We start from the raw sequence: 13,889 nt of genomic DNA on the forward strand, positions 1-13,889 counted from the left end.
AACTCATTCACCATCCAGTTTGGTTATCTGCCTTCTGCATGCCTGCGCAGCACAGCAGGGGTCCCCCGGGAGAACAAAACCGCACGGGTGGGTACGAGGCAGTCCCACCATTCACTCTTAGGTACTGTCGCCCCTCACCTCCTCCCCTCCCGTCCCGTGTGTCCCGCCAGGCTCCCTTATGACCGGCTGATAAGGGTACTGGCCGTGCCCAGCACCCAGCAGTGGCCCTTCCCTTTTACACAAAGCCAAACAAGGATGGATACTCCAAAACAGCTTCGATCAAAAAAAAGAAAAAAAAATCCCCTGGGCTAAAGGTTTGCATAATAAATCAACAAGATGAACTAAACCCCCCAAAAAATTGTCATCATTTTGATGAAGTCATTTGAAATGAGAGAAGGCCACTTGAGTAAAATGTTCCGAAATTGGCCAACACCTTTCCACAATGACACACACGCACTCTTACACACTCTTTAGCAAATACCTGCACCCCCGCCCCCCTCCCTTTTCAATCAATCACATCATAATTCAAAATGTGCGTGTGTGTGTGTGTGCATGCATGTGTCTGGCATAGCCCGTTGTAAGTCCCTGTTACGATTTGTCTGGACATATGTAACAAGGCTCATCAATCTTCTTCAGGGTTTGAATTAAAACCACCTGGGCCAACTCATGAGGTGGAAACACACTGCTGGCCTGTCACACACGGGAAGAGTGGCCAGTCTAACAAAGGCGCAGACAGATAGAGATGGAGACCTGGGCACATTACAAGACCTTGACAATGAAACTTTATCCTTGTTTTTGCAGAGAACCAGACAGCAGATGGTGGGGGGGTGCTATGCTACTGCTGAAAGGTAACCCATTTGCAGTTTTTCGGCTCTTTCTGTCCCCATATTGGTACGACAATCATGGGAGAAGTTGCTTAAGTGATACATCTTAACTAAGAGACAAGCTTTGATTGTTGAGGCGGAGCTAAGTTTAGCCTGGGTTGTTAGTGGAAATTATGGAGAATTTACAGCACCTTAAAGTGTGATATTACTGTAGTTTCTGGACTATAAGGCGCACCGGACTATAAGGTACACCTTCAATGAATGGCCCATTTTAAAACTTTGTCCATATATAAGGCGCACCATTAATGCAATCACAACATAATAACTTGAAATAGTGAAAACAATAACAATATATCAATAATGTTAATATCACACGACAGATTTGGCCCGCGGGCCGAAATTTGGTCCATATATAAGGCGCACTGGGCTATAAGGCGCAATGTCGGCTTTTGAGAAAATTTGAGGTTTTTAGGTGTGCCTTATAGTCTGGAAAGTGCGGTATTTAGGATGGCATGTACAACCCACTTTGGAAAGATAAGTCGCGCTTCGGAATAAAGCAGTGCAGGTTGATCTGTTCCTGAGGAGTCTTTCTCACTGTGCGTGCGGCTGAGCAAGGTGACCTCGGTCAAGTCACTTGACTTCTCGGCACCTCAGCCTAGCCCAGCTGTATCAACACCAGAAGGCTCTCCACACGGACGGGCAGTTGTAGGGCCGGCGCTGTGTCAGGAGTCTGGCTTCAGCCCATCATGCAGACACTGACTGGCTGTTTGTGTGAGTTGCAATGGTGGGGGTGGGGTGCTTCCAACCCACACCCCTGCCGCAAATCTACTTGATGGAATTCAAATGATTCCTCTCCCGCCCCCACATGCCCCCCACTGGCAATCATGCCCTGAGTAAATAAGCAGCTGAGGTCAGGGCCAAAGCAATCAGCACCACCGGGTCGCTCTTAATGGATTTGTGTGTTTGCTGACAGGTGGCGTGCCGGTGCCTCAAAATCAATAGTCCAAGTATCTTCTTGAAATGTAACACGAACTTCCAGGTTTTTATTCCTACAAAATCTATATTTGTTGACATAACAGCGCGTCTTGTTTGGGACAAACACTTTTTTTAATGTGCATTACCACCACCTACAGGGCCGGAGTAGAATTTTAATGACCACCAGCTATCAAATGTTATTTAAAAAAAATCTTTCTGTTGAGGGGTGATTTTGTGTTAGGTCCCTTTTGTTAAAATGATAAATCTGCTTTTTCTTGTGCTGTTTTTTTTTTTAATGTTTTTTTACTTTCTCAGTTCTTCAGTTCCTATACTGTGACATAAATTTATTATTTGGACCGTAACGATTATCACATAATCACCGTATCGTGATATTATCATTGGCAAAATATGGTGATAATATTGTATGGCAAGTTCCTCCGGGATTCCCTCAACTATCCGATGTGACGTTTGTGTAATAAATCACGGAAAATTGTTGCAGATGATATATTAGAAGCAGAGGCAAGCATCAGACTGGTTTTCCTTTAAGTAGCCTACCAAAGTGGCCTAATTTTTCATACTAAAAATGCCACAGACCTACAGGGTCCTTATTCAAATAGATATTTGATGCCCCCAGCAGTGACATTAAAAGAAAAAAAATGCAAACCGCCAATGTCGTGACTGTGAGAAAATCATCTTGGGGGAGGAAGACTAAATCGGACCTCTGTTTTATTATTGTTTCTGGCGCACACGCGCGTCTGCTGAGCTGCCCAGATGGCGATTGTGCTCCAGCTTATTGTACCACAGACACATCTTTCAGGCTTCTCTCGCTCTCGCTCTCTGCGGACGCGGGATGAGGGCCAAAACGCTGCATTACCTTTCACCGCCTAACCTCGGCATGCTTCAACAGAGTGTGCTTGATTTACTAGCCAAAGGATGCTGTGAGCTTTCCCGGTGCATGCACACCAATATTCTTCCAGGAGATTTTAATTCAAGTAACTTGCGGATGATTTTTTAAAAGAGTAAAAATACAGTTTTCCCACATATTTGTGATTTGTTACTATATATTACATACACATATATACTTTATATATATATGCAAAGTCGTCTATGTAAAAAAACGTGTATTATTATTAATTTTATTATATTTTGGTGTTATTTGAAATTTAAGTTGACATTTAGACTCGTGACATATTATTACAAGGAACATTTTTACTTAATATTTCTCTGTGGTGAGAAACATTTGTTTAATTTAATGTATTGTGGATTTGTTTTTTATTTTCATACACTGTGTATAGAGATGGTTATGTTCTTTTGGTCATCTGGTGTGCACCAACACACTTGCAGATATTTTCCTCCATGTCTGGCGTCTCTCCCATTTTCAAAATGGTGGATATTTTAAAACTCGCCACTTGAGCAAAAAGTCAATTGCTTATCAAATATTTCATGCTTGCCACAGTGTGATAAATGAGTGTTTGCAGTCTAAAGGTGTGAGTGGGTGAGACCTTGAATTCTGTACAGTCTGGCTTCTGACAGCTGGCAGAGGAAAAAATTAGCCTGGCAGAAAGTGAAAAAAAAAAAAAAAGGGCAGTCAATAACAGGAACTCAATCAAACTAGGCTGGTTTCCGGTAAGCTGTGCACTCGGAGCCCGCCTGGCCTGACAGAGGCTGGCTCGTTGAAAGAGCGCTTGGCTTCAGGTCAGCCTTCTCACTCGGCTGGCTCAGACGGCCACGCTCATTTGTAGCTCGTCTGGATGAGGTTTCACTTTATATTCGGCCGGGCAGAAGAAATGTGCCCGACGCTCTGCTGCGGCGTGCCAAAGAAAGTATGAGCCTCCAGTCAGGTTAACACCACACAAAGCTTGCTTTTTTATCCCGCGATTAAAAATAGATTGGGTTGAAGTGAATGAAAAACCTCAAGCGTTGGTGAAGTTAAACGCAGCATAGTCAAACTGCTTAATTATCGGGATTAAAGCGGAGGCCAATATCAACATGTTTTAAAGGACATCCAAACAAACAAATGAACATGTAAAACCACTTTTGCTCGGCTGTCAGTTTACACAGGACTGTGAAACTAGCTAGGAAAAATACTCATGTTAGCAATAACATGAATTATGGCTCCATTTTGTTTTGCTTTCAGAGAGAAAAGGAAGCCTGCGACTTAACTCTGTTGTGAAATTTGGTGTGCAAATGTTTTGTCGTTATTGTAAAGGAGGGCCTCGGTTTACGACTGTCCTGCAGCTGGATGAGGTTTCGAGGATATGAGCGATATGATGAATGAACCCATTTGTTCAACGGATCTCCATTACAAGCTGTAATTTTGTACTTAATTGCGCTTATTGTTTTTGACTGTCGTTCTTAGGAATACTGTAGTGTCACTTCAATACCGCAAAGAATAAATGATAGTTCGTAAGGTGAGGTTGGATAAATAGTACTTCAAACTGAAGCTTTATTTATACAGGTTCATAAATCAGTTCATAATTGGCAACTAATCAGGTCATCAGAGGAAAACTGTACTTTAACTGAAAAAGTGAAACAAATATATATTTTACATCGACCACTAACTGAGTGAAGTGTTGAGTTTTTATTTCTAACACAGTAATTTTGATGGTCATGCTATGGCTGCATTTGTCCTTTGTAAGAAATTGGAAGATGACCTGAAATGAACTTTTCTATCATATTCTAATTTATTGGGCTGAAATGTATGGTGAAAAATATGAGAAGAAAATAGTGTATGTTAGCGTAGCTTCCCTAATTCCTTGACGCTAAGCTATCAAAGTCAAAGTCAAAGTCAGCTTTATTGTCAATTTCTCCACATGCCAAAGACATACAAAGAAACCGAAATTTCGTTCCCCCCTATCCCACGGTGACAAGACATGGCTCACAACAGACAACAAGTAAACAAGTATAACAAAAGCGTGCTGAATAAATAATGAATAAATAACACAACAACAACAATAATAAACAACAATAAATAAATAGGAGGAGCAGAGAAAAAAAGGAGCAAGTGCGCGTACAGCAGACATTCCCGAAAGTAGCGTAACAGTGCCGCACGCTACGCAGAAGGGGGTAGCGAGTTCAGGGCCCTAACAGCCTGGAGAAAGAAGCTGTTTGCGAGTCTGGTGGTGCGGGAGCGCAGGCTCCTGTACCTCTTCCCAGAGGGCAGAAGGTCAAACAAAGAGTGAGCCGGGTGACTCACATCTCTGGCAATCGAGGTTGCCTTGCGGGCGACATGGGAGGTGTAAATGTCCTTCAGGGAGGGTAGCGAAGCACCAATAATCTTACCAGCCGTATTCACAATGCGCTGCAGGGCCTTCAAGTTCTGTTCAGTGCAGTTACCACCCCAGACAGCGATGCAACTGGTGAGGACGCTCTCAATGGTGCCACGGTAAAATGTAGACAGGACTGCCTGAGGAGCACATGCACGCCTGAGCTTCCGCAGGAAGTACAAGCGGCGCTGAGCTTTCTTTGCCAGTGACGAGGTGTTTTCGGACCAGGAGAGGTCCTCACTGATGTGCACCCCCAGGAACTTGGTGCAGCTCACCCTCTCCACCACAGCACCGTCGATGGTCAGCGGCAGGTGTGTTGTGTGACCCTTCCGGAAGTCAACAATCATTTCCTTGGTCTTATCGACGTTCAGCAGGAGGTTGTTGTCCCTGCACCACGTGGTCAGAAGGTCAACTTCCGACCTGTACCGAGTCTCGTCGCCCTTCGTGATGAGACCCACCAGAGTCGTGTCGTCAGCAAACTTCACTATGCGGTTGTCGCTGTAGGTCGCAGTGCAGTCATGCGTCAGCAGGGTGAAGAGCAATGGACTGAGCACGCAGCCCTGGGGGGCTCCCGTGCTCAGCGTGATGCTGGCTAGGCTAACCACCAATTTGGAGCCAGTAAAAGCAGATGCATTTCCCAAATTCTATCTTATTTGAAAGTATTTATTAGCAAGAGCCTGTATTGTTCACAATTTACTAGATTCGGCAACGTTGGCAGGGTGAACCTTCCACGTGCTTGAATTCCACGGCCGCTGTTACCACCCCCACCTTGTTTAGTCTGAGTGTCAGCGGCTATCAGCTCGCCGCCACGTGGAGACACATTAGCACCGCAAAATTGAACCAGAAGTGGTAAATGTGAGACCTTCGCACCCACGTCTCACCTGTTAGTCAAACAAATAAACACCAAAGTACGTTTCCTATGCCAAAATGCTTTCAATGTCATCGCTTTAGATGTGGCCCTTTGCGTCGCTGGCATTTTTTGCAGGTGTTAGCGTACATTATGCTAATACACTTGAAATACTAACATCAAACTGTGGCTGTCCATTTAGTTTGGTGGTTATTAGCATTGCGCCAGCTAGCCTGAATGATTCTGTGTGGTCTGCAGTGCATAAAAACGATGGATTGACATTCAGTGGGGGGAAATGAGAGAGTAGCGTCAGCGAAAACGTTTTGATTGACAGCTTGATTTGCAAAAATACATGAAGCAATTTTCTAACTCTGTGAGAGTTTTTTAGTAGAACAAATCTAATTATAAAAAAACGATCATCTCAACAAATATTTAAAATTGTATGTGCCAGAACATTGTGCATTTTAATTAATGTCAGACCCAAGACGGAAAAACTGAGGTCACAATTAATTTTTATAAAAGATACACATTATGGTAAATGTTTCAAATTCTTTAAAAAATGAAAAGTAAGTCAAGATCTGACGCCAATATGGTCGTGGCTGCCCTTCTTTGTCACATGTATATTCAATGTGAAACTATGTATAAACGTTTGGACAGGCGCTTCAGGTAACTGAGTGTAATGACCCGCAGCCACTCATGTTCCCCTTTATAAAGCTCCCAGAGGCATTCCCTTCATGGGGTGTCGTTTTGGCGCCACCCACAGGCCAAAGAATACATGTGCGCTTAGACTTCAAAACTCCAATGAGATCTTACACCACCACATTTTTATATTCCTCACTGTGGCATTAAAAAGCCAAAGAAAAAGCTCTTTTTTTTAATTAAACGAATATTTTTGCAGAAAATTTTAATTCCTAATTGTACCTTGAAATGAATACCTATTTGCTTTTCTTCTGTTGATCGAACATGTGTGTACCTAATGAGGTGTCCCATGAGCATTCAGCCATGCGTGCATCCCGTCACTTTCTCACACTATTCCGTCGACCGTGTTACGGAGCCACGACTTCAAACTAATTGAATAAGCGGCGACCCTGCGGACGGCCTCTCCGAGGGATTCGGATATGATCTGCGCCGAGCGCTCCTCTGAGGGCAAACACAGCCAATTTACAGCCATTTCATGCTCTGCGCTTCAGCACACCAAATGATGGAGGGAGGCCACACACACACACAAACACACACATACCAGAAAATTTAGAGATTAAACATTTTAAATTACCTTCCCACTAGCTAGGGGTGGGGTGTGGGAGCTTTTACTGACGTTTTATGCCAGTTGAAGGGTCACCTGAAAGTGGCTCTGGAGCTTCACCCAGCCTAATTTTCCATATGTCCCCTTTAAACACCAAAATATTATCAACGGTTTCTGCTGCAAATTGTCTTTATGAGCATTCACATGACTTTTAGGCGGCCGGCAGTGCTTGAGGTTAGAGAGAGGGGAAAAAAAAAATCAAGTGTGTGTGCGTGTCTTTTATTACATGCCTCAATGATCCAGGAAAGGGAAAGCATATGTCTCGCTGAAATACGATCGAATTCATATTATCTGAGGACGCTATGCCCCGTTTTAACCTCTCACATAAAAGTCCATCCTAATTCCACGTGTGTTTAAAAAAAATGCTATCTTGTTCTTCTTGTATGAACAATTCTTCAATTCTTTTTAGAGCTGCCAGTTGACTAGATGTGTCATTGTGTGTCTCTATTGTGTCACTCGGGTCGATATTGCCGCCGCCCTTGGCGAAATCTTCTCAATCTATAAAAACACAAAATAAGCGCACTGCTTTTATTGTGGATTTTGAAAACCTGATTTTAGCACTGCAGAAAATTTGCGGCCCCCTCCAGCATTTAAGTTGCCCATCCCTGAGTTAGTTCTACTGCGTTACGGTACCCTGCTCATGGTCATGGTGGTAGGCCTACTCAGAGATTTTTTTTGGAGGTGGTCATGATGCCCCGCCTCTTACATCAGCTGGGATACGCTCCAGCTCACCCGTAAGTCTAATGAGGACAAGCAGTTTCCAAAATGGATGGATGGACTTTCAGTCATACCAGCTGCAATGTCATAAATTTCCCTTTTTACAGTTTGAACTTCTGCTCTACATCATGGCTAACTTTCATCTTTTCCCACAAATGAACTAAATCACTCCCTCCCTCCTTCCCTCCCCAGCCCGTGGTGCAACTCTCACCTCATCTGTCTTGATCGCGAGAGAGCCAGCGCGGTCGGAGGCCATCTATGGTAGTTAGCGCTGGCTACCTCAAGTAGCAACAAAGATGTGTAATAAAAAGCGCGCTCAGGTAAATCACTTCTCAGCCTGTCATCGCTCGCCGCCACCACCGGGATATTATATTGGAAACAGGCGGCGTGCGCAATGTGTGGATACCGCCGCTTTTTTTTTTTTTTTTTTTTTTTTTACATTAGGATATCCATCCATCCCTTTTCTCGAGTCCTCGTCAGGGTGATGGCTGAGCTGAAGCCTATCCCAGCTGAGTGGTTTTCCTCTTCCAGGGGCAGAGATAGACTGCTGACTCGGCAATTCCATCCCTCTATTCCCCAGTGTCCTGTTTACTCTGCCACTTCAGAGGTCCCACTGGCCCGTGCAGCCCTTGTGGGTGTGGCCTAATGTAAGCGAGGGGCAGAGTGTGCAGTGCCCCACAAAGGCCCCGTATCCCACCTGTGCTGAATTTAAAGCCAACGAGTGGAGCCGCGCCGATTGGCCGGGAATCAAATCTGCTGTGTTCACTCCCACAACGGCGCAGACACCCATTTGTAATTGCGCCCGTTCACCAAAATACCAAAAGAAATCAAACGCACAGTTAGAGTGCACTAGACACTACACTTTGCGCTGGGCAAGAAAATGAGTTTTCAAATGTCTTCATCTACTGTTACACGTTCTATACGTTCTGCTCCGCAGGAGGTTTTCTTACCATCCTGCTTGGATTTCCTCTCGAAATGAAATGAAAGTCAGGAGATCTGTTGTTTTTGACAGAAAGCTGGCAGGGGAGCGCCCATTGGACTTCTACTTTCCCAGAGTTTCAAGCGCCCTCTGCTGCAATAATGCAATTCTTGCAAGAGGATCCCCCCCCCCACCCCACATCCCTCCCCCCCACGATGACATCTATTTTTTGCCCCGGGTGGTCCTGGCGTTGAACTCTGTGACAGCGAGCCCTCGTAAATGTAAGAAAATAGCGACGGCCCCAATTTGGGGGCGGTTAAAAGACGTTCCGCTCGGGGTCCGTCTGTCAACGAGGCGTCGAAAAGCAAAGCAGCGCACCCGCCTATTGAAGGCCTCTCTCGAAAAAGCTTCTTGCCAGGACATTGTATTCTCTGCGAGAGGCCCGCCACTGTGGAATGATGTAATGAGTAGTGTAGCCAGTGGAGAGTAAATTAGGGCGTTGTATAAGAGGTGCTCTGTGGCTACTTGAGCTGGAGTCGTCGGCCATGTGGGGTTCAACAGAAATTGCTGGAGGAAGTCCAGGGCGCTGAGAAGGGGTGGGGTTCCAGGTGCGTGCGTGCGCTAATTTTCTGCTGACTTTCAAGAAAGCGGTTTCCTGCTTGGGGGCAATCAGCAGTGGTTCTTTGTGGCCTCCATGGTTCTGATGGGTTCTGCCTGTCAGACTTGAGGTTTGCTGAGAGGAAGCCAGTGAGGGGGGGAGGTGAAACTATTTTTTTGGGGGGGCAACATTTCCAACCACTCTGCAAAACAATCCAAATGAGCCCAAAAAGTGAGACAAAAGCTCAAACAAAGACTCTAAATGTTTGTGTTGGGGCTTTTCGACAGCCACAGGATACAAGCCGACTATTGTTGTAGTCACGCCAAGTGGCACCTTATTGGTACAACTTCCTTTTCTCCCACCAGCTTCTGTGCACACAAACACACACAAACAAACAATAATCAATGGCTACATTCCATTTGTTTGCTAAATAAAACAACACAATTTCATTTCCGGAATGTTCTATTTATTTAGATAGACAAAAACGTATTTAGATATACAAAAACTGTCAAGTATATTGTTGTTGCCATCTAATTTTGAAGTACACCCCGTGCCTAATCAATATTTCAACCTATACCTGCACTTTATCGAAATAGCCCCTTGAGAATTTTAGCATTGTTGTCATTGAATAATGAAACAAAATAGCACACGCCAAACTCTCTGTGTGGTCAAGAATTTGGGCCCAAGAATGCGCCAGCCGCTCTACTTTGACTCTTTTCCTGTTTCCTCTGTCTGAAAAGCAAAGTGGGCTCAAACGACGGCAGGCCAGACCGACTGCACGCCGAGCGAGCGAGCAATGTATTCATTTGATGTAGCTTTTATTTGTTTTAGCTTGAGAACAGCCTGCAAATACATTTTTAACATTTTAATGAGACCAAGTGGGATCTGTGGCTCTGCAAAGTGGACCTGGAATTATGTCTCAATAGGGAATTTTGTAGGCTTCCATAGTTAGTAAGTCTTGCTCTGTAATTAGAAGAAAATGGACATTTTTATTATTGAATGCCGTGAAAATAATATCTAATTTGAAAGGACGTCAAAATAGAGCCTTTGCACTTTGGCGTTTGTTACTTTTCTGACAGAATGTCTCCCAATGTCATAGACATTAAAACCTCCAGCGATTGGCAGATGGACAGATGAGAGGGATAGCAAGGATGGAACAACAGACAGGGTCGGATGGAGAGATGGATGGAAGGAAGGATTGGATTGCTGAAGGCAGAGACAGGATGAAGATGGGGAGAGAAAGGGACTAGCATGGAAGGGGCGATAAAAGGACAGACGGATGGGCATTAAAAAAAAAAAAACCTCCTTTTCTTGCCCTCGGTGCAACCTTGCTCTCTGCATCTTGCGTTCCACGGTGGGAAATGCAGAAGATGGCGCCCGGCGGTGGCCTTTGGGCTGCCTCGTGCTCCGTCTTGAGCGGCCTCTCCCTGCTGCAGCAACGGCGCTCATCCATCACGCAGCGCTGCGAGGGAGGACGTACGCTGTGGGTGGGATGGGAGGACATGACGACTAATGCACCGTATGAACATGTCACGAATATATGTGACTTGAATGTTATGTGGGCCAGCTATTTCAGGGAGTGCTGAACATGACTGGCCGGCTAGGAAAACTGCATGTTGAGGACGAGGTCATACAACATGGCCGACGGGGTGCCCGTATTTTGGGGCGGAAGGGCCGAGGAGGAGTTGAGGTGGAGTTCATACATGTTTGAGAACACCAAGAGGAGTTCATACAGATGAGTGTTTGGCGAGGTCATCCATCGGGGTTAAGAGGTCATGGTTGAAAGTATGAGAAGTTACGAAGGAGTTCATACGTCATGGGTGAGGAGGCATCGTTGAGGGGTCCAGTTTGTGCATCGTGGATGAGAGGTCAAGGAGTTCATGGTATGGATGAGAGGTCATGGAGGAATTCATACATCTTGGATGAGAAGTCATATAGGAGTTGACACGTCATAGTCAGAGAGGAGTTCTAACATGATGGATGGAAGGTCAAGACGTTCATGTTATGGATGAGAAGTCAAAGAGGGGTTCATGGTTGAGTGTTCGAGGAGGACTTTGCAAGTCACGGCTGAAAAGATGAGATGAGTTCTTACGTCATTCGTACGCCTTGAAGGTCATGTCACGTATGACCTGTTGAGGAGTTCATACATCATGGGTGATGTCAAGAAGAATAGCTGAGAGACCGAGTACAAGTTCGTACAGTCTGTCATGGCTGAGGGGTCGGCAGGAGTTCATACGTCACGGAGGCGAGAAGAAGTTTGTACGTCTAGTCGGAGAGCTTTTGAATGATGTGCGCAAACCAATGATGTGATGGAGTTGACACGCTAACCGCAGACACAAGAACAAGAAGTCTTGTTTTAACGACACGACGTAGCACAAAAGGGCGATGCGCACATATGCAGCAGTCATGATGGATGGCGTCTCGCTCAGCTCCAGAGGCCGCTCAGCGGGACTGGCAGACTGAACAGAGACCCCATGCCGGCGTCGGGGTGAGTCAGAGAACGGGTAAATACAACCCGGATGGGAAAAGGGCTGCCGGCGTGGGAGCGCCTGACCAGCGCCGTGGGCCTGACTCAGAGATAACACCCAGCCCCAGTAGATGACCCGACGGCGGCCATTTTATGGCGTCTGAAAGTGATGAGAGCAAACACTTCACAGTATGTTATATTCTACAGGTGTGCCTAATGTTATGGCCGGAGCGTGCACGTTTGCTTGTTGCCACGACACGGCTTAGCTCACTTTCAATCCGGAACCTCAAATCAGAACCACCTGCCCTTCGGGAAGCTCTCTCTCTGCTTTTTGCCGACCTCTTTGTAGCGCGCCAGCAGAACGCGCCTTGTTTGGACAAACGTCAGGGTTGGCTCCATGAAACGTGGACTCTCACCCTTCCCATAGCCTCCGACAAGTCCTCGTGGCCCCGTCTCCTCCCTTCTGCAGCGGGGGCCCTCCATCTTTTTTAATTAGCTGCAGGAAACTCCTGTTACAAAGGACACTTTCTTGGTGGATCTGCAGGGGGAGGCTGTGAGAACTTCTCGTCTCCCAGTGGCCTCTGCGGTGTGTGGGTGGTACAGGCTGAACGGCTTGTACCACCCGCAGGTTGGGGTCAGGGATTTGTGTGTCTGTGTTTGCCCAAAGCCAAGATGGTTGACTGACGCACCAACATGTATCCTGCGTGTCTTTTCATATCATTTTATACAGCTGGATCAAGATATCCACGTCAGCACGTTTTCTTCCCCTCTCTAGAATTTTTTTTTTTTTTTTTTTTTTTTGCTCCGGTGGTCTCTAACTGACAGGAACTCAAGCACTATTTGTTATCTTTAGGCCCAATAAGTCCATCTGGTTTTGGTTTGGCTCTTGGAGATCGCCCCTGGAGATGTGGATGGAGGGGACGGTGGGGCGAGGCGAGGCAGCTTAGGGGCAGTACTTTCTCGCTCTTTCTCTCTCTCTCTCTCTCTCTCTCTCTCTCTCTCTCTCTCTCTCTCTCTCTCTCTCTCTCTCTCTCTCTCGCTCTCTCCCCTCCTAAATTGAATTTTTCACCATTGCGACCCGGGTCTCGGACCGGGGAGTCCGCAAACTTGCAGCTGGCTTCCAACCCTCGGGCTTCCGAAAAGAATATTTGGAAGAAATCAGTATCACCTGTTTTGCTGAACAAAGTTCTTACAAAATAGAAAAACATGTAGAAAATATATATCGTGGTTTATCATTTGCGGCCGCTTTTAAGTCAAGTCGACATGGAGGCAGTAAGCGTATCAATAAGAGGCCCAAGTATTAGACACTGTTCCAACAGAGCAAAGACTACGTTTGTCAGTGATGTTTGTATGTGTTGCTGCCCCATTTGTGTTCATGTAGCAGTCATTTGGAGGTTGGGAATGACCTTAGCAGCTTTGCTAATTCCAATTAGCATGTCTATAGTGTTTCACATTGTACGTTATCATTAAGCTACTGGAGTTTTGTCAGAGAAAATATTATTTTACCTAATTTAAATATTCAATGTTTAATTCTCTTTTGTTAAAAGTTTGTTTTGAACTAAAGCTTGAAGCAAGCACACCATGCCTCTTATTTATAGAGCTAGCTGTAAACGAGTTTTGTGTTGTCATACATCGGCTCCTTATTTTTTTCCTCTTCAACTTTTTAGCTCACTCACATAAACATTTTCAGATATACCCAAGACATTTATTTCTTTTCTTTCTCACTGCAGACTTTGGATCCACGAAGATGTGAAATATGCCTGCGCAAGAAGAAGAAACGTGCGGGTTGCTATCGCTGCAGTCTGAGTAGGTAGGACATGCCACACACTATCTTCTGTATATTAAAAAGGCTTTATCAATTGCCAGAGATACTTAAATATGTATGCTATAAAAAAAAGAGCCGCAAAATCTATCCACATACATCTGTATTCTTTTAACGATGCGTATGATTGTGGTTGTTCGTTGTGACTGCG

General features: G+C 45.3%; 1 protein-coding gene across 16 annotated transcripts in view; it reads left to right on the top strand.

Annotated features, from left to right (window-relative positions):
• foxf2a (forkhead box F2a) overlaps positions 1-13,889 on the top strand; it is a 155,914-nt gene that overhangs the window by 127,132 nt on the left and 14,893 nt on the right. For 10 of the 16 annotated variants that reach the window (XR_011088434.1, XR_007487079.1, XR_011088431.1 and 7 more), the window contains exons 2-3: positions 802-848; positions 13,647-13,726. The gene's annotated coding sequence lies outside the window, so the exon portion shown is untranslated. Of the gene's footprint in view, positions 1-801; positions 849-8,124; positions 8,253-13,646; positions 13,727-13,889 lie in introns of all 16 variants that reach the window. The other 6 variants (XR_007487078.1, XR_007487080.2, XR_011088436.1 and 3 more) reach the window with 4 other exon arrangements.

Source organism: Syngnathus scovelli, chromosome 17 (genome assembly GCF_024217435.2).
Source record: "Syngnathus scovelli strain Florida chromosome 17, RoL_Ssco_1.2, whole genome shotgun sequence".
In the NCBI taxonomy this organism is placed as follows: domain Eukaryota; kingdom Metazoa; phylum Chordata; class Actinopteri; order Syngnathiformes; family Syngnathidae; genus Syngnathus; species Syngnathus scovelli.